At 36.7% G+C, this 22,335-nt stretch overlaps 1 pseudogene; it reads left to right on the plus strand.

The window, feature by feature from the left end:
* The first annotated feature begins 3,307 nt into the window (after positions 1–3,307).
* On the plus strand, positions 3,308–22,133 carry LOC149142817 (pentatricopeptide repeat-containing protein DOT4, chloroplastic pseudogene; annotated as a pseudogene).
* Positions 22,134–22,335: the final 202 nt, after the last annotated feature.

Consider the following 22,335-nt stretch of genomic DNA (forward strand, 5'->3'; position numbering starts at 1 on the left):
TCCAACACCCCAAGAGTACCTAATTTCATGGTTTCCTTCAGGATTCAAAAGAATACCTCCCCCTCTTGCCACTCCTAATTAATAATACAATTTTAATATTAAAACAAAATAATTATAACATTAAATTGTTTGATCTCAGATGATTTTTGAAACTGTTTTTCGGATTAATCACATCATTATTTGTTCTTCAATGTTTCGAACCATATAATATGGTTCATCCCCAAGGCAAAGTTGAAAGAATTGATCTAACCTTAGGATTGAAAGAATCGATCTAACCTTAGGATTAAATAACAAAGATGCATCATGTTCCAGAATTAGCAGTTAAAAAACAAACGTTATTTTTTTATTAAAATAATTTATTTTTTAACCGCTAATTCTGAAACATGATGCATCTCTACTACTTAATCTTAAGACTAAGTCAATTCTTTCAACTTTGTCTTGGGAATGAACGACATTATGATACATTAATAAAATATTATCATCATACAACTTCGATTAAAAATCTACCTCGTGTTATACTTATCATTGCTATTACAAAAAAAAGAACACATAATTGATATAAGCATGATACAAATCTAACACAAATGGTGATTTTCTATAGGGTGGTGATGAGCACTAGTATTGCAGCAATAATGCGGCAACTCCTAGGGCTACCAACTTTACTTCATCAACCCGGGGTTCATACAAACTTGGAGGTGGCAATGTTGTATACACAAATAGATGCAATGGGTCCACTCTTTTGTCATTGCTGAGCTGGGCAATAGACTACTAGGGTTTCTCAAACCAGCCTTCTATTTATTTAGAAGAAGTTTGATTACCAATTGAGAAAGGAGAATTTTACTCTAATTGAGAGAATTGAAATGCTACCTACCACAGTAAAGAATGACTGAAATAGATGCTTAAAATACACAACTCATCTAGCTATTTGTTGAGATACCTTGCTTTAGAAGAATTATAAGCTAACACGTGTGAAATCCTAACTAACCTAAGCATGCAATCTAATCTAATCAAACACTTAACTGTTGTGCACATGAATAAGCATAACAACCTTTTTCTTTTTGTATTTTTGTGAAAACATGAATGCTAATCCTTCTTGATTGTATGATAGGTGGGTTAGGTGTGGAGAGAGATGGTTGTGATGGGTCAGATGGTTTGGGAGGCAAGCAAGGGTCTTCTCCTAGCTTTTGTGATGCATTTCTCATAAATCGGGCTCAAAATAGGCCACTACAGGTCATCCTACAGGATGTCCTAATTCACTTACAGGATCTCTTGTTTTCCTATAAGAGCAGGCCGAAAGCATAAGGAGTGATTTGGATAGTGGTATGGGGCTTGGGGAAGGTGAGTGATGGAAGGAATAAGGCAAGGAAGTGGTTAGGACTCCCTCAAAACTCAAACCAAAGTTGTATGATGGTTGGATTTGCTCAACAAGCATGGCAAGTTGTCCTTGTGAAATGATAACTTGGATTATGGACTTAGTGGCTTTTGGCGATCATGGATGGGTAGGGTTAGGCTGAGGCTACTGATATGAGGTCTTCCTGCACTATTGAAACTCCTGCAATATACACATCATTGTTGGCATTTACCCATAAATCATGTTAAAACAAGAAAGGTTTCCAACAACATAGGAAAACAAAATTTCATCATTTATTTGCCTAGTTTATGCATGGAAATGCTTGAAGCCTATTATGAAAGCACCATGAAGTCTAATACAAAGCTTAAGATGTCAGAAAATGACAATTGCAACCTATCTTTTAAAATTGAAAGATGTTGACTTAATTAGCAGAAAAACCCTAAATTTTATAAGAAACCAGAATTCTGTCTTTTGGGCTGAATGAGGGTTTTTCCTCAAACCATGGTCCCTGAAGGGAGGAATGAGACAATATCCACCTGTTATCAACCTTTTTGGTATTTATTTATCTCTCGAAAGCTACTGTTAAAGTTATGCACAAATGGAAGAAAGCTAATCAAATTCACCTATACTTGTAATGTAACAATGCAAAATTCAATTCAACAAGTAATCTATGAAATAACCTAAGCATACAAGTACAATAAGAAGGACCTTTGTTGCTAGGGTTGGGCCCTAACCTAAGAGCTTCAGCCCTTTGAGTCAACTCAGTGTTGGATCAAGGGAATGCTCATTTTCATTAACATATCAAAAAATACATAACAATGTTTTGTCACAATCCTTCAACTCAAAAGTGCTTAGTTATCTTGCATAAAAAATCCGAATCCTAATGAGGCTCTAGGCCTCCTTATTTATACAACTGAAGTTGCCAACAACTTCCTTAAATCTAGGGAGGCTTGGCTCCCAATCTCAAGATAAACTAGTTCTTAACTATCACTAGCTCGACTGCCAATGATCCTCATGACTCGGCTGCCTGCAACTCCGAGCTGGTGTGATTTGATTGAGGGATCTTCGAATGAGTGAGGATTTAATGAGGAAGATCCATCTCCTATAATCTCTCCTTCTTGTCTCATTCGAGTTCCTGCACCTTAATTAGCCATAATTTGCTTCAAAAAAACCTGCAACCAATACACAATAGACCACTACACATAACACTTTACTTTTACTCATCTCATTAAGCAAAATATAATTAAAACATGTAAAGAATTATGAAAAGAGTTGATTTTAGTAAGCTTGGAAGTGTATTAAGGTCCATATTTTACCCAATGATGAACCTCATCAAGTGAGAAAATCTATCATAACTCAGTTTTCATACATACTAAATCTTAGTAAATAATTATATCTCTTTACACATCACATTTTACCATTAATAATTTTTTTTTAATAATAAAATACACTATGATGCTAAACAACAACCTTGTATTATAACAATCTTTGCAAATATAAACAATAATTCAAAACAACATTTATTAAGAAAAAAACAACTTTAATACCAACCATTATATAATATTAAACTTCATATTTATTTATTAAATTATTAAATACAATTATTTAAACTAAAACTAAAACCTGATCAATGATAACGTACACCTTGATATTCAGATTCTGTAATTTTCGCCGAGTAAGGTGCTCGAAAGACTGACGAAGACAGCCAGAAATAACAGACGTCTCTCCACATGGGGTAAAGATTGATGGATAATTAGTTAAATCTGACCTTAGGATAGGTGAATTCCAGTGCCATTAACTGTAAATCAACTGGTAAGCTATATTGGAAGCCAAAGAGCATGGGCAATGGATGACATACATCTTTTCTCGGATTATTGAGCAACAGTTCTATCACACTTTGGTTTAAATTTGAATTTTTGACACAGTTGGTACTGCACGGTATCCTCGATGGCCATCATGGCGACAATGCCAATTGCAATCACACAATCCCCACAGCTCGGGTATTCCGGTTCCTCTGTTCAATACTCTATTAGAAACATAAAAGTGGGAGTTGGAAAACCCAGCAATACGCGGTTTTTTTATCATGTTAGATTTAATTGTCACGCGTCTGCTGATATCGCATCTCACAACGCCAGCAATATTGCCCTTGTGCGAAATCCAGAAAGAGAAATTGAAGCTCCCAATGCAAACTTGATAAACCTTGCTACAACCCCAAGTGACCAAGAAGTCCTGTTGGCTGACAGGCTAGTAAAAACTTATACCCAATGTAGTAGTCTGGAAGATGGCCGTCTGAGTTTTGATCAAATTTCCCCAAAAGACAGCTTCTCATGGAATCTGATGATCGGTGAGAATATCAAGCAAGGGCGGTTTGATGAAGCCCTTGATATCTATTGCCAAATGTGTGCAGTGGATGTGGATATACAGGCGGATGAGTTCACATTTACTCGTGTTCTCAAGGCCTGTGGAGCAATATCAGCTCTCCGACTGGGTAAGGAGATCCATGAGCGTATACTTAGAAGTGGGTTTAGTTCATATGTTTTTGTAGGGAATGCTCTCATTTCAATGTATTCAAAGTGCAGGCGTATAGAGGATGCACGCAAAGTGTTTGACAATATGTCTGAACAGAATGTGGTCTCCTGGAACGCCATAATTGTGGGTTATGCTCAGAACAATCGTGGTGAAGAGGCATTGGAATTGTTTCGTGCGATGCAAATCTCAGGCACTGCACCGGATTCGGCAACCATGGCATGTGTTATTCCAGTCTGTGCTAGACTAACAGCTTTGCAGCAGGGCAAGGAAATCCACGCTTATGCAACACGAAGGGGATTTGGATCAGATGCATTAGTGGGGAATTCACTCATTGACATGTATGCAAAATGTGGAAGCTTGACGGAAGCGCTCCAGATGTTTGAGAAATTCTCACAGCAAAGTGTGTCTTCCTGGACTTCTGCCATTAGAGCTTATGCTTCAAATGGTAATCATGCCAAGGCATTGGACCTGTTTTATAAAATGAATCTGCACGGTTTCAGTCCCGATGTGGTAACCCTTACAAGCATCCTTTCAGTCTGTGCCCAATCAGGAGCTCTGCAGCAAGGCAAGGACATCCATGACTATATAACTAGATATGGTTTTGACTCTGTTATTGCTGTGGGGAATGCACTCATAGACATGTATGTCAAGTGTGGGGATATGGAAGGTGCTCATGGTGTATTTTGTAGAATGTCTCAAAGGGATGCGATCACATGGAATACAATTATAGCAGGTTACTCACAGAATGCACAGCCTGAAGAGGCATTGCAATATTTTCGGCAACTGCAACTAACACTGAAGCCAAACCCATTAACCATTTCATGTGTTCTCCCAGCATGCACCAGCCTAGCAGCTTTGCAACTAGGCAAGGAAATTCATGGTTACACAATTAGAAATGATTTATTATCTGATGTATTTGTGGGAAACGCCCTGACAGACATGTATGCTAAATGTGGGAGCATAAAATATGCACGCAAGTTGTTTGACAACCTGTCTCAAAAAGATGTTGTCTCATGGACCATAATGATTGCAGCGTATGTTAAGAATGGGCATGGTAAAGATGCTCTCCTTCTTTTTGACCAAATGCAAGAGGCAGGCATTATGCCTAATCACATAACCTTCATCGCTATTCTTTATGCCTGCAGGCACGCAGGCTTGGTTGAGGAAGGCTGGAAGTACTTCAATCTCATGAGCCTTGACTGGCAGATCACACCGAATCTGGAACACCATGCCTGCATGGTTGATCTCCTTTGCCACGCTGGACGCCTAGATGAGGCATATAACTTTATCAAAGGTATGCCACTGGAACCTGATGCTAGCATCTGGGGGACATTGCTTGAAGCTTGCCAAAGACATTGCAATATAGAGCTTGGAGCGCTTGTTGCAGATCGAGTTTTTGAGTTGGAACCTGAAAATGTTAAATATTATATAACTCTGTCGAACATTTATGCTGAGGCTGGAAGATGGAAGTCAGTAGCAAAAGTGAAAAACAAAATGAACGCTATGAGAGTGAGAAAGAGTCCAGGGTGTAGTTGGATTGTGCTTAGGAACAGGGTTCATGCATTCTCTGTGGGAGACAGATCACATCCACAAGCAGAAAAGATATATGGCATGTTAGAGAGCTTGGCTGAGCGGGTGAAGGAGGAAGGGTTTGCACCCCTAACAAAATTTTCTGTTCCAGTGGCAAATGAGAGGGAGGAATACAATTTCTGTACTCACACTGAGAAGTTGGCCATTGCATTTGCACTTATCAACACAGATCCGGGAACATCTATCTGGATCACCAAGAACCTTCGTATGTGTAGTGATTGCCACATTACTGCCAAGTCCATATCCAAGATTGTCGGACGAGAAATTACTGTGAGGGATACCAGCCAATTCCACAATTTCAAGTATGGGCTTTGTTCTTGTGGGGATCATTGGTGATGCCACACAATTACATAACAGAAAGCTTATGAAGTACACGATGCTTGTTTGGAATATTATTCTTATTTCTGGTTTAGTCTAACCTTTCTGTGTCAACTTTCAATTAATTTCACTGGCTGACAAATTGGTTACAGTAATCTAATTTCTTAAAGTTGTAGTGTCTTTTTGTTTGAATTAGTGTATGAATTAGCGAATGAGATTTCTTTGTTTGTGAAACAAGACTCTTGATTTAATTGTTAAGTCTAACGAGAGACCCACCTCCATATATTAATTTGATTTTTAAAATCTACAGAAATGTACATACTCTACCTCCTCTAAATTTAACTTATGACTTTTTACAAAAACACAAATAATTCCATAAAATATTTCCATACTATGTTTTTAAGTAAAGTCTTCACAAATTTTCCTACATTATGCTCTATTGGGTGAGCTAATATAGAATTTTTAATGTCAAGCCTTGAGGTTCAACTCTTATATAGCTAGATATATCTCCCGTATGATGGTCTATCAAAATCAACGTTCTTAGTTCTTACAAACAATATCTCCTAAACTCTGTATCATTGATTGGGTACACTGTAGTCCTTCATTTAGCTTATTAGTATTCTATTACACGCTCTTTTCCTTCTTTTCTGAGAAAGTTTTTGAACTCCACAAATTATAAATGAGCATAATCATGCTTTAGTATAACAGGGTTACTAACAGGTTTGAAAGTGGACTTCCTAATAATAACTAATAAGATATAGCTAACCACCCTTATATTATTACAATATCAAACCAAAAACTGAATAAAGTTCTATCAGAGATGGTATTGCATACACCATGCATCAGGCTTCTATAGTTGGGTGGGATCTGATATTTTATCCAGGAGAGATGGAATCCAGTCTACTGGACACCGTCTCCTTCTTCATGGTTATTATTATTGCCTGTGTTATGTTAACGTTTCTTTATTTTTTTTAAATAAATAGCGAAGCACCTTTATGTTATAATATCAAACCAAAAACTTAATGAAGTTTGATTATAAATAAATCACATATATTGTGAGCCCTATGGTTAGGTGAGATCTTATATTTTACTTGGGAGAGACATGGAATCGGATTTGGTGGGACTCAATGTCCTTTATAGCTTTGTATGCTATTATCATCACCGAAGCGTCTTTTAAGTGAAATTTTTTTGGGTACTTCCTCCACTCTAAGACGGTATTAAGGATAAACTCTAGATTTTTCAGAGTATAAGGTTATATCAATATTTCATAAATAGATTATATATAGTTTATTAGCCATTGACTCACTCAGAGAAACATGTGAAAGTGGGATTTGAACGATGACAACTTTTGCTTACAATCACTCAAGCTACACCTAATTGACCATTGTTCAATGATTTTATGGGAAGGAACCAATTTGTTTTTGGAATAAAGGTCTATAACTACTAATAATTTATAATAAGAATTGTGTCCATTGTTCAATGATTTTATGGGAAGGAACCAAATTGTTTTTGGCATAAAGGTCTATAACTACTAATAATTTATAATAAGAATTGTGTGAGTAAACTACTTGTAGAATTTCCATGCTTAGAATTTACAATCAACATATTGGCATAAAATAAAGCACATAACAAAAATACATAATACTTGGAGAGAATATCTCTATACACTCACAAAGCCCAAGAAATTTATTAAAACTTATCTTTCATATTCAATCTTTAGAATTTACTATTTGGTTCTTTCTTTTAACACCAATCAACTCTCTTTCGCAACCCCTTCCAAACTTGTCCCTATTTTACTTCGTAGAGTGCAATAAGGATTCAAACTATAGTATTAAATGAGATTGTGTAATAGGAAACTCTACTTATGCCAGGTGAAATATGTTGAGACAATTTTGTAGAGGTTTAATATGTAGAAATGTAATTTGGTCAAAATTTATATTCTTAGAAGTGCAAAGTTATTTGTAAAATAATACCCCAAGACACATGAAGAGGTAGAACACATGTTCCCTATGACATATTTGGTTTTTTGTAGCTTGATGTATGATATGGTTTGTACTAGACCAGTGATTGCCCATGTAATGGGAATTTTGAGCAAATATATGTCAAAGAAAAGCATGGAAGAAGCATTGGACAACTGTAAAGAATGTCTTCAAATGTTTGCATGGCACTATAGATAATACAATATGCTATTAAGGACTACCTAGACTAGGCAAAGTGATAAATGTGTAAGGCATTGTTGACACAACCTAGGTTGAAGATATTGATTGTAGAAGAACTACAAGTGGTTATGTATTTCCCCTATTTTTAGGAGTAATCAATTGAATGACAAGAGGTAGGATGTGGTTGCACTTTCAACTACAAAAGTCAAATATATGGCAGTGACCCATGCAAGTAAGGAAGTTATGTGGTTGTAGAAATTGTGTTCAGAAATTGGCTTTGTACATCAAGTTGCAAGGTTATATTGCAACAATGAAAGTGCAATCTTTTGGGAAAATAACACTACTAACATGTTTACTAGCTTAACAAGAACTATAATCTCAAAATAAGAGCTCAAGCCCCCAAAACCCCCATTTTTGCGCAAAAGACATGACAAAACACTTTGAAATCGAAAAGTGGTGATGTTTCATTAGCGTTTTTAGGGTCAAAATTCCAACATTTTTCAGCCATGACATTAAAAATTAAAATCTTAATCATGGAAATTCTTAAAATTCCAACAATCTTCAACCATGATGTCAAAGATCAAATAGTGTAACCCAAAAACACTTTAAAATTATGATATTTTTCAACTATGGAATTAAAACTAAATGTTATGAGTACAAAAGACCTTAAAATTTCAACAATTTTCAACCATGACATTATAAACCAAATATCATGACTAGGAAAAACTTAAAAATCAACAGCTAAATCAAAGAGAAGTTCTATCAAAAACATTTTTTTTTGGAGGCTAAAGTATAGCTCTTTTGAGATCTTAGCCTAAAACAACTTGATCCATTTTTAATAGGGCACTAAAATTGCAATATTTTTAACTGTGGTTTACAAAATCATCATTTTTTTATACGTTGATTTGTATTACCCATAGTTTTTATAACCGGAACCGGTGACTGGACCGGTCCACCTAATGAACCAATCAAACTGGGAATGGTTAGATCTCAATGAACCAATTTTAGAAAAAACACATGAAATAATTAATTTTAATGAAAACAACTATTTTTAAGATATAAAACCAATAGACACAAAATGTGCAAAGTTTGCTCATATATATATCATGTAAAGCTGAATATATCAAAATAGAACCAAGTGCAATACATATCAACAACAATATATATAATCAATGAGGCTCTAAATGGCCTCTAGAGTACAAAAACAAAGCGTACAAACTATGAGACCACTAGTCTACTACAAGTATACAAATCTGATATTAGTGATCAACATTATCACTTGAAAGTTGAAACTTCTCATCATGATCAAACTCAGTTGGTTGAGTCTCGACTCCCAAACTTTGCAACTGCTTGAGTCACAAACTTCTCTGTTGGTTCAGTGACTTGAGTCTCAAACTTTTGAAGGTATTCTACCCTAATATGCCCTATTACTTCATTTGGTTTTTCACATGGCTTTACATGGCTTCCTATCTTAGCCAAGTGTTGCTTGAACTTGTTAATACCCCCTCCTTCAATAGATGTTTGGCAATATTTGCAGATCATTTTGTTATCAATCATATCACAATGAGCCCATGTAGTATCCTTGGTTTTTGGAGGCATGGTGGCTACTACTTAGCTCAAACTCTTTGTTGTTCCACTACTCCAGCAAAAACTCAACACTCTCCAAGCTCACAAAATCTCTAAATGAGATGTGTGAGGAAAATGAGAGGGGATACCTCCTTTTATTGGCTTGGAGAGGTTGTTTTTGGAGGGAAACAATCCTTATTTTCCCTCCAAACCAACTCACAAGCCTCCAAGAATGCCTTTGGTGGGTCTGCGGCCGGCCTCGAAATGAACCGATTGGTTTATGCCCGGTTTGTAAAAAAAAGGCAAATGAGGCTATTGATCGGGTTTTTTGACCGGTTTGGTTGGTTTGGCCAATGAACTGGCCAGTTTGACCAGTTTCCAGTTCAAACCGACCAATTTTTAAAACTATGTTATTACCTCAAAATAATAGATTACATCACTCATCTTTCACAAATCAGCCAATACAAGATAGTATATTTACTACAATCCTATTCTTAGAGCCCAAGATTTATCATAAGTTTATCCTTTTCTCTTCTAGATATCAATCCATTTCGAGGAGTTATCAGGAATAGATGTATAAGTGACAATGACTGCATTTTTTTGAGATGATTTAATGAATATTTGTTGTTTCCTTGTCACTATTGGAGTGACCAGATTCATGGGAATGTTTGTGCTCTCTCTTTGATGGAGCCAAGATTATGTCTGATTGTCTTTTTCTTTCAGCGGAGGGGTGGACCCCCTCAGCTGAGGGATGGGATGGCTCTACATGTTGTAGAGCTCACTCGGTAGGAGTTGAAGCAGCGACAGGAGTCTTTTGTTGTTGCATGTTGTCCTTCTCGTGAGCTGAGGAATTCTTGGATTCTTTTGTATCTTTAGGATCTTGCCAACCACAACTCTTTTTTTGGGGGTAAGGCCCTTGAGGAAAAGGGTAGGCATTCTGAAGATGACTAGGTTGTTGACATCTCTTGCATCAGAAGGTAGTGTTCTCATAGTCCACTGGCTACAAATAAATTTTTCCCTCTAATTGAGGGAGATTTTATTAGACAACCTATCAGTGATATCTAGTTCCACACATATGCGTGCAAATGTGACAATACCCTTCTCAAGCCTCTCAATGTCTGTCTTAATGAAGCGGCCAAATAAATCCCTGATATGAGCTAAGATGTTTGGTTGTATCAAATGAATGGGAAGGTTTGGAAGCCTTACGCAGACTAGAGTGGCCAAAACTATTATAGGAAGATGATTAAAATCAAGAAACCATGGTTGAATTGAAATCCCAACTTGACCCCAAAACCAAGGTCCCTGATCAAACACCTTCTGACGATCCTCTAAATTATTGAAGAGTACCAAAAAGAATCCTTTTGAATGGAAAAACAACTTCATGTTTGGGGACCAGTTTTGATGCACCCATTTATGAAGTGTAGATGTTGAAGGTCAAAATCCATTAAATTGGAAAATAATAGCTTGTCATTTATAATCTGTAGAAGTCAATTTGGCTACAAGATCATCTATTTCAAGAGATGGAATGTTTGTAGCATGAACTACAACAAATGTCAGCCTTGAGAGATCTTTGGGTTTTCGATGTGAAGGCTTTGGCTTTAGGGCATCCTTAAAGGATTTAGGCTAGGAAGAGGAGGACGCACCCCAACCTTTGACTCCCCAGAATAATCCAGAGACTAGATAAATTGAGGCATCCTTGACAATGCCATACTCGTTGAGTGATTTCCAATCTTGAAGCTGCCTACCTCCATGTAGGAGTTGAAAACAACCAACAGGGATCCCTATTTGATCTTGAGTTCTAGTTGCAAGTGAAGAGACCTCATCTTGGATGTAGGGAGAACCCTATAGCAAAAACGACTTCCCCTAATTTTCTAGATTCAAAGGCTGAAATGATTGCAATATGAGACAAGGGTTTCAGAGTGAAATTCCCCTCAATCTAATCTATCTGATTCAAGGGTCTGAGGTGAAAACCAGAGAAATAAGAGAGAATGGCCTTTATGCCATCTGTTGAGAAGTAATCCAGGAGGGATCTAAACATATGATCAAACTGATGAGTGGACCCCGTCGAAAAGCCTATTATGGGCAAGGGGATACGAGGTTGAGCCATAATTTCAAGCACAACATCCATATCGTCTTTTTTGAACGAATGAAAATGGGGTGATTTTTTTTCCTATACAATTTTGACTCGCTTAATAGTGACATCCTTCTCGATTCCCATGTTCTACAACACCTAGCCAACCCTTCTAGTGACGATGGTTGTAGATGAAATTATAGACTCTTGAAAGACAACCATGGTTGTCAAAACCCTCATTCAAGGACAATTTATAAAATCATCATTAATGTACACGAAATTATGAAAAACACCCTTTAACTATATCTGTAAATTGTAATGCAAGTTTTTAAATTAAAAATAAGTTTTTTAATAAATTAAATAATGGGGAATATATATTCCAAACCAATTTAAAAAAAGAAGTTAAAGTTGATTAAAACAAAAAATTTAAGTTGATTTTAAATTAAAAAAAGAAAAGAATAAACAAAAATATAGTGAACTTTAAAAGTTTATTCGAAAAGAAAAATAATAATTAAAAAATCTGGAATATATATATGAAATGCCTTTTTTCAAAGCATTTTTTTGGTTAATTTTAATCAAATATGGGGGATATTTTTAAAAGCTAAGTTTAAGTTGTTTAATTTGTAGAATTCAAGTGCCCTGGGGTTTTTCAGGGCGTTGAATCCATTTATGCACTCAAAAATGTGTTTTAAACAACAAAAAATCACAATCTTGCTTGAGATTGTATCATCATATTTCGGTGAAAAAACCATTTTGTTTATAAGTTAGATTATACCCCCCCTCCCCCCCCACACACACATATATGTTAGGAAGGGAAAAAAAGATAAAAAGAAAAAAGAAAAAAGAAAAATATATATATAAGCTTTGAAAAAACCAAAATTTGAATATATATAGCCATTAAAAAATTTAATTTTAATAAATATATTTAAAAAATAAAAAATATATAAAAATATTGAAAAGCAACCAACTTCCAAAAAATTAAAAAACAAATTAAAAACACAAAATCATTAAAAAAAAAATAAAAACATATTGAGAGTCCCATGGGGACAACTCAATTGGTTATCGAAATAATGTGAAATATGTGAAAACTGAGAGACCCAAGGTTCAAATCTCCTTGGTTGTGACCTGATCTCCGGAGAGTAGGACAGGTTGTAGACCCTCATAGGTTGACTAGTAATTATGTGTCAGGCGAGTTGTTCGGTTTATTTGGGATACAAAAAAAAAACATATTGAGAAAAAAAAATGGTATTACACTATGTGTAGAGTTATTATATTGTGCGCAGGAGGGAGGGGGGGTGATGCCTAGCATCACCCAGTTTGTCGATATGTTGGCTAGGTAGTCGATGCACGAGTGGTGCAATCGATTGTCTGGATGACCCATGGGTGGGGGACTAATGCTCGATGGCTAGTCGATGGGCAAAGGGGTAATGCCAGGGATTGTCCCCTCCCCCTCACACAAAGTGCGATGTACAACTATGCAACTGTGAGCAGGGGGAGGGGGGAATCCCTGTCATTCCAACAACAGGGTCAGCGAAGCAACCACCACATTGCTAGCACAAGAGATGTGGCCAAGCCCATTGATGGAGGAGTGATGTTGAGCATAGCCCCCTCCCCCACAGTTGTACACATCCATTTTTTAATTCATTAATTTTTTCTTTTTTTATTAATATGTCTTTTTTCCTTTTTTCTTTCAATTTTTAAATTTGTTAAATTATTTATATTTTTTGTTTTTGTTTTTTTGGGTAGTGAATTAAAAAATTGGATGATCTTCTGATCAGTCAATTACATACTCATTAGAAATTTTGCTTGGCCAGTCCCAAGGGAAAGCTAACCAAATCCAATATCAAAATACAAGCTAATCTAAGTTTACATGAAAATTACGGAATTTGGATTAATCAATTCATGGGAAATCCAATCAATACCAAACTCAGAAGACAAGACAACCTAAAATTGACAATGCCAATACATTTACTATTGTCCTAGTAAAATAACCGAGGAATGATCATGGATTTTTCTTAGGGTTTTTCTTTCCTTTTTCCTTATGTACATCAATCAATTTCGAGGAGTTATCAGGGATAGATGTAGAGGAGACAATGATTGCATTTCCTTGAACCAATTCCAAATCCGAGGGTCTATTGTGTTAGTTTCTTCCTTATCACTATATGAGTGATCTGATTCATGGAAGTATTTGTGCCCACTCATTGACGAAGTTTCTTCCAAGACCATCATTGGAGATGACATTGCACGTGGCTAAGTTGAGGTTGAAGGATTCAATTTAGCTGTAGAATTTTTTTTGCATATTTTTTGGTTTATGAGTTGAATAATTCTTAGATCCTTTTGGAACTTTTAGATCTTGCCATCCTCGTGACTTATTTTTGGCATTTGAATGAGGAGAGAGTCCTTGAGAAGAGGGGAAAACATTTCGGAGATGACCAGGCTGTTGACAGACCCTGCAGTGGAAAGTTGTGTTTTCCTAGTCCACTAGCTGCGGAAAATAAAGTTGTTCCAATCGAGGAGGATTTCTTCTTGAAACCCTTTGTTGAGATCTAATTCAACAAATACCCTTCTCAAGCCTATCTATGTCTACCTTAATGAAACGGGTGAGTGTGTTTCTTGTGTCGGCTAAGATATCCAGATGAAGGAGCATGTTAGGGAGTTTTACCCAAACTGGAGTGGCCGTACTTGACATAGAAAGAGGGTTAAAACCAAAAAAATATGTTATGTAAAACAACCCAACACAAACCCAAAATTGTTGGAGAATGCAACTACTTTTAGTCTTCATAAGTTATACTATTATGTATTTTATGTAGAAAGCAGAAGAAAAGACAAAGGCAAATTATTATTATTTTTCTAGACAAGCATGTTCATCATGTTTTTAGGCTTTTGAGTCAAAATCCTATTTGGAAATATTGTAAAAGAAACATGAAAAGAATTATTAAATATGTAATTTTGGGTCAGAAACCCCTCTAGGTGCCAAGACGACCTACATGCATGCCTACATGTCAAGTCGTCCCTACCCCAATAGATGTGTCTATTCACACCCCCTCTGAACTATATAAATAAGGGGAAGATGTAGCTCAGTTTTGCACAAACACTTTACGATTTGTGGTCTAAAATATTGCAGAAAGGACAGAAAGAAGTGGAGGGCCAGAGTCAGATAGAAAGAAGCTCTTCTTGAGCTAAGGTTTGTGGAACATTTGCCTTGGTATATCTCTTGTTGTTGGTCTCCTATTGATGAATCTACTGAAATCAAGGAAGACTTGACTTGGAATATAGAGGTGGAAGTTTATGTGGTTATGGGTCTTGGATATCTCATTTGATTTGATTCTATAAGAAAATAATTTTCTAGGTTTTCACCTTGGAGGGATTTTCCCTTGGCTTGGAGCATATATCATGTTCATTGTTTTTATGTGATCTTCATGTTTGTATTTTGGTAATTCTTTGATGAAAGAAACATAATAAAAATTAAAAAGAAGCTAGCAATATTCACAAGTAATTGAGCCGAGAGGCTCATTCTACAGCCCAATATGGTGTGTAACCAAGTTCTTCCATAATCAAAGTTGAAATTTTGCTCATGTGCCAAAATAAAAATTTTAAAAATCTAAAAATAAATAAATAACTATACAAAACATTTAAATAATGTTAACTCATGAAAAAAAATTGCACGTGAAGAAATTGAATCCCTCTCTACTCATCTTAGATCAATATTTAAAATGGAGCTATGCTGGTTACTAATGAAATAAAAATCTAGTGATAAGTTGATAAACACATGATTTCCAACATGCTAAAGTATGAGGTTTGAAGATCACTCAATTAGCTTCTCTCATATCTCTTGTATGAGGTTTGAAGATCACTCAATTGGCTTCTCTCATATCTCTTGGATGGCTTAAGGCAAGATTCTTTTGGTATCTGGTTTTAACGAAGTCTGTTCTAAGCTTGATAGACAAATCTTTGTGTACCCTAGACTCACATTACAGTGAGATCATTGTGGCATGCCACGGCATTACAAAGGATTGAAATAAGATTGGTACATACTTTGTGGTTCGCACTAAGGCAGTTATATCTTGTACCTCGCATGTCTAAGATCGATAGCTCTGTGGTTCTGCCTTGCTATATATATATATATATATATATAACCTGATCTCGGTCTAGCTTATGTGGTTTTGTTCTGGGATACACCTCTTTGATCTCGGGATGATCATTCCTTACAACCGTTCATGATCTTGTGACTGACATGGCATCTTCAGTGGTCTCGACTAGGATCTCGTTATACTCTACAGAGTCATCGAGATCGCCTTCATACAATGACATGGTCTCATTTGGCAGAAGCTTGCGTGAATGATTCACATTGAATATGTCTGTGGCCTCATTCAGTCATGATCTCGCGATGGTCTCGAGATAAATGATTGATATACTATGCGATGAAGAATTATTGCATTATCTATAGGGTTCTGTAGTTCATGGTTTGTATATCTCCAATGATGGCACACAATGTTACAATGTGTGGAGGATCCCATGGTATAGCTCGCATGATTCAAGGATTGTATGGCTCGCTCCTCTTCCATTTTGTGACTGTGCGTGGTTTAGAGGATCGTATTTTTAAAAGGCCACATCTCCGCTTGGCATTGATCTGTGGATCTGAGATATGAAAAAATAATGGAATCACGGTGGCATTGTAGGCTTACCTTTAGTGGGTCGCTCATATAACATTCATACTGAATCACTACAGTACAAAATGGAAGGTCACATCTGTTGAGCCCACGTCTTCGATTTGTATGGAAGGCTTGTGACTCATCGTGGCATCTCGTCTTTATATACTATATTTCATGCCTAGGATCTCTTTACAATCGATCAGTTTGCATTACTCCAATTTGATTGTTGGAAATTTTTGGTAATTTCAAATGCAAATTAACTTAATGCAGAGCAATACTCTTTTCTCATCAGGATCTTTTACACAAGGAAGCTTAAAAAATTTATGAGAACAGAGATTTTTCACACCCATAAAAATTTTATATTCATTAATAAAAACCCTGATACATATTTCTTCCTCTTTCTCATAGGGATTCACCAAAACTTTTACCAAAAAAGGCTCTGCCTCTTTTACGACTGATTTTTACACTGCTGTGTAAAATCTTCATTCACAGTTAATGCTATAAAAAAGGGCTTTTACATTTACTGTTGTAGAATAAAAATTCTTACATTGATTTACTGTTGTAAAAGCAATTTTCTTACATGGGTTTACTGCTGTAAAATAAAAAAAACTTTCACATTCACCCAAGAAGAATTTCTTACATGCCTTGCTTGTTTTTCACATCGCATTTAACCAAAGTTTTCATTTATGTTGCTGCTCCACACCATACATTTAATTATGCATTTCAATGCATGTACTCCTCAAGAATTCGCACTGCTGTGCATTGACTCCTGTTATTTCCTCTGCATCCGCGAGCCCTCTTCTTCCCTAGTTTTCTATTCGCTGCCACAAACCAGTTTGTTCTCCTCCCGTGTGCAAAATTACAATACAAGTCAACGCAACACACCATATGGGTTAACCAAAAACATTACATGCCGTAAAACATTAAAAACTTTACCTAAGACTATGACAAATCATTAAATGCATTAAATGAAACCGGCGGTAAAATTAAAAATAACGTTCTGGCAGGTTGGAGCAGATCCATGTGCGTTGACCAAATCGGGCGCATTTTGCATCCTTCAGCCACACAACTTAATCGAAGTTTAATGTCCGGGAGATGGACAACTTTGTGTTTGTACAGTGGACGCGTGGCTGGAGCGGATTGTGTCGGAGGCCCTTCAGGAAATACCACTTATGGCAAAAGGCGGTGCGGGGAAGTCTTCGTGGTTTTCTTCAATGGTTTTGCAGTCGCCGTTTACAGGCAGCTTCCGGCAACGCTGCACGGCAGTTGGAATTAATATTCCAACACTCCCCTTTAATTTCAACTGCTGGGCATTCAGTGATACCCAAACATTTCTTAAAAAATTCAAAGCTTTTCTGATCCAATGGCTTTGTCAGTGTGTCTACAACCTGTTCCTGAGTCCTGCAATGTTCTAAGACAATTTCTCCATTGCTCACCAATTCTCTGATGTAGTGAAACCTTGTGTCAATGTGTTTCGTTCTCTTATGAAACACAGAATTCTTGGATAATGCAATAGCTGAGCTATTGTCACAAAAAATCATTGTTGCTTTTGCCTGCTCTTGGCCTAAGCTCCTCAACATCCTTCTCATCCAAACTGCTTGACATGCTGCTGCTGTAGCTGCCACATATTCAGCCTCTGCTGTAGACAACGCCACGATAGGCTGTTTCTTAGAAGCCCATGAAATGGCTCCTGAATCCATGTGAAAAACATAACCGAAAGTGTCTTTTCGATCATCTACACTTCCAGCCCAATCACTATCAGTGTATCCAACCAAATTTGAACATTATGAGACAGTATATAAAATGCCAAACCTTTTAGTACCTTTAACATACCTTAGAATCCTTTTTGCTGCCTGTTACAAAAAAAAGGTCTTCCTCTTAACAGAGGGATTACAAAACTGTTGTTAGAAAAGAGTCTTCCTCACACAGAGGGATTCACCAGAGATTATGCTAAAGAGCATCTTCCTCTTAACCAGAGGGATTCACCGGAGACTGTGCTGAAAAGCACCTTCCTCTTTAACAAAGGGATTCACCAAGAGACTGCTTCAAGTGCAGTTCCAAAACAAAAATAAACTTCACTGTCTCTTCTGAAAAATACTCTCTCTCTGTCTTCAAAATTAACACTGTTGAAGCACTGCTGTGTCTGCACTGCTGTGCATTTTTCAAAAACAAAATACTCTGTCTCTTCTGGAACAATTACTCTGTCCCAACTTACAAATTTACACTGTTGTGTGTAAATATTTCTTACATTCACTGCTGTTGCATATATTGCATTTCAGTTCAATGAACAACACACTCACTGCACTTACATTTACTGTTGTAAAGAAAAATTTCTTTTACATGTGCTGCTGCCCATTACATTTCGTTTCTTCAACAAAAAAATCTTCATGCTGCTGCATTTTTCATATTCACACTGCTGTGTGTTTTTACTACATATTCTCCAACAACAAAAACAAGACTTACATTACCCTTTTCACTGTTGTGTGAAAAATTTCATTGCATTCTCAAACACTGGGCATTTACGCTCTGCTGCGTTTTGCCCTCTTCTCATTACCACAAAAAAAAATTCACTTCTGCACACTGCTGCGTGTTTTTCTTCCTTTTGTTTTCAAAATGGACAATAACCAAAAACTTCACTGCACTTACATTCGCACTGCTGTGCGTAAAAACATTTCTTTTCACCGCGCTGCTGCACTTCACATTTCAATGCTGCCCCTTTTTCTTCTCCGCACTTCTGTGCATATTGCATTGCATATGTGATAAAAAACAAAGCAAAAACATTACATTTTTCAACACCGCTGCGTATTACATTTCAGAGGGATTAACAAAAAGATTTCATTTGTGCTCTGCTGCGCTGCAATACATCCTCCATGCAATCTCCATGCCCTGCAGACTTTTCTTCTCTGCTTTTATGGCAGATTTAATTCCATATCTCTCCCCTATAAGAAGATCTTCATAAAAAAAATGACTGTTAATATATTTCAGCAATAATGATCAAGAATTACAGGCTCCCCTTAACTGTATGCATTGTCCTTTTTCAGCAAAGTTTTCTCAAAAGAAACTTAGATCGACTGGAGAGCTCAAGGGACTTTCAGACTGTATTTCCTTCCTTCTCCATACTTGTGTAACTTTCTTCTTTTGCATAGGTCTAGCTTGTGTAAGAGCCCATGTTAAGTTACAATCACATGCATATGCCCAATGTTATGACACTTGAAACATTCTACATTGTTCATGAATAAGGTTTCATGATTTCTTCCTGTAAAATTGTTTCTTGGAGGTTGTCGGAGACCATAACATCTATCTCTATGAAATGCTCTACAGTCTTTTGCCATATGACCAAAGTTTGAACAAGAATAACAATAACCAAAAAATGAACTTTGGTACCTGGGAGATGGTGGTTTCCTTCATGTACTTCTGAAGCCTTTTTGCCTTGAAATCCTTTGATGATAACCATTGCCTCTTGCCTCTTTGACATTATCAACATTTCTTCTTGGAGCTGGTTTTCTACTTGGAGTAGGATTTCTTCTATTTTACCCTTGATCTTTCTCCTTGCCTTTGCTGGAACTAGGAGCATCACAATTTCTTTCTGCCTTCTTCACATCTCCTTTGCTTAAAGCATTTTCATTCTTGCTTGAGGGTTCAACTGCATACCGAGTCCTGATTTATCAGATGGATATCTGTGATAGCTGAGCATGTCATCCAAGGCTTGAGAGCTCTTCATGATTTTGTTCATCCCTTCAACCTTTTTCTTGAGGAGGACAATCTCTTCTTCCAATCTTTCACACTCATTATTCTTTTTTGTAAGTTGTTCCTCAGTTTCTTCCTTGCTACGAGTAGCTTCAGCTGCTACTATTTTAAGGGAGATAATATCAGAGCTCATTTCTTCATTCTTTGCTTGACTGTTCTCCATTTTCTTTTCAGCTCCTTGTGCCTGCTTCCTAGCTTCTTGTAGTTCAGACTTAAGGGAGGAGACCTCTACCTTGTACTGTCCAATCTCTTCTACAAGTTTGTTCACTCTCTTGTGCGTTTGTTCAAGTTGACTTGACAAGGCATCTTCCTGCTTCTTTGCTTTATTCAATTGATTTGTCATGGATATGACTTCTTCATAATACTTCCTTTTTCTTTGATCAAGTTCCTTCTTAAGCTTGGCGAGCTCTTCATCCCTTTCTTGTACTTGAAGCTTGATGAGGTCAACCTTCTCATTTTCAGCTTCTATGATGGGTTCAGAATTTCCTTCTTGACTGATGGTCATGGTCAGTGCTCCCTTTGCATGAAGGTCATGAAGTTTGTCCCATATATCCTTTGCTGATGAATATTTCCCTAGATTCTTCTTTACAGAATCAGGCAGTCCATCCAAGATTGTCTTTGCTGCTTTTGCATTGTACTCCTTGGATTCTCTATCCATCTTGCTATCATCAATCACTGATTCCCAAATTTCAATCCCTTGAGACTTTAAGAAAGTCCTCATTTTTATTTCCCATATATAAAAGTTCCCATTGAACCTTGGGGCCTCAAATAGAATGTTTTCAAATTGATTGTTTTCTATTTTAGTAGTAGAGGGAGACACATCCTTAGGAGGATTGGAGACTTTCTTCTTTGACCTTTCCATTCTTAACTATGCTTCAAATACCTGACTATGTATTTAAAATGACTGACTGTTTCTTCAACAACAACACAGAAAATTAATCTGAGAAATACCTTGGATTCTTTTGCCTGAGACTTCACTCTGCTGGAGAAGTTGTTGCAACAAAAAAACTCCTTCCTTCAGCTTCTTTATCACCTTTAAAGAGCCTGGATCTGCTCTGATACCATGTTGGAAATTTCTGGTAATTTCAAACACAAATTAACTGAATACAGAGCAATACTCTGTTTCTCTCCTCAGGATCTTTTGCACAGGGAAGCTTAAAAAATTTCTGAGAACAGAGATTTTTCACACCCATAAAACCTTTATATTCATTAATAAAAACCCTGATACATATTTCTTCCTCTTTCTCAGAGGGATTCACCAAAACTTTTACCAAAAAAGGCTCTGCCTCTTTTACAACTGATTTTTACACTGCTGTGTAAAATCTTCATTCACATTTACTGCTGTAAAAAGGGCTTTTACATTTACTGCTGTAGAATAAAAATTCTTACATTGATTTACTGCTGTAAAAGCAATTTTCTTACATGGGTTTACTGTTGTAAAATAAAAAAAACTTTCACATTCACCCAAGAAGAATTTCTTACATGCCTTGCTTGTTTTTCACATCGCATTTAACCAAATTTTTCATTTATGCTGCTGCTCCACACCATACATTTAATTATGCATTTCAATGCATGTACTCCTCAAGAATTCGCACCGCTGTGCATTGACTCCTGTTATTTCCTCTGCATCCGCGAGCCCTCTTCTTCCCCTAGTTTTCTATTCGCTGCCACAAACCAGTTTGTTCTCCTCCCGTGTGCAAAATTACAACACAAGTCAATGCAACACACCATATGGGTTAACCAAAAAGATTACATGCCGTAAAACATTAAAAATTTTACCTAAGACTATGACAAATCATTAAATGCTTTAAATGAAACCTGCGGTAAAATTAAAAATAACATTCTCGCAGGTTGGAGCAGATCCATGTGCATTGACCAAATCGGACGCATTTCGCATCCTTCAGCCACACAACCTAATCGAAGTTTAATGTCTGGGAGATGGGCAGTTTTGTGTTTGTACAGTGGACGCGTGGCTGGAGCAGATTGTGTCGGAGGCCCTTCAGGAAATACCACTTATGGCAAAAGGCGGTGCGGGGAAGTCTTTGTGGTTTTCTTCAATGGTTTTGCAGTCGCCGTTTACAGGCAGCTTCCAGCAACGCTGCATGGCAATTGGAATTAATATTCCAACATTGATCACGGGTTTGTCATAATTGTGTGACTATAAAAGGCTTTCACACAAACTCTCGCTCGAAAATATGCCTTAAGAACACTCGTATACAAAGGAGTGTGACAAAGGCATTAATTTAGTGAAGACGCAACTTGTGTACTTGTGTCCTGGTCACATTGGTATGAGAGTGGAAGTCACATATATAATAGATGAGGGACATAACAATAAGTGATCTTTAAGCTCAT

Source organism: Pinus tabuliformis, chromosome X, assembly GCF_031772625.1.
Source record: "Pinus tabuliformis cultivar Carrire ecotype Pingquan chromosome X, CPIR1, whole genome shotgun sequence".
Taxonomy (NCBI): Eukaryota; Viridiplantae; Streptophyta; class Pinopsida; order Pinales; family Pinaceae; genus Pinus; species Pinus tabuliformis.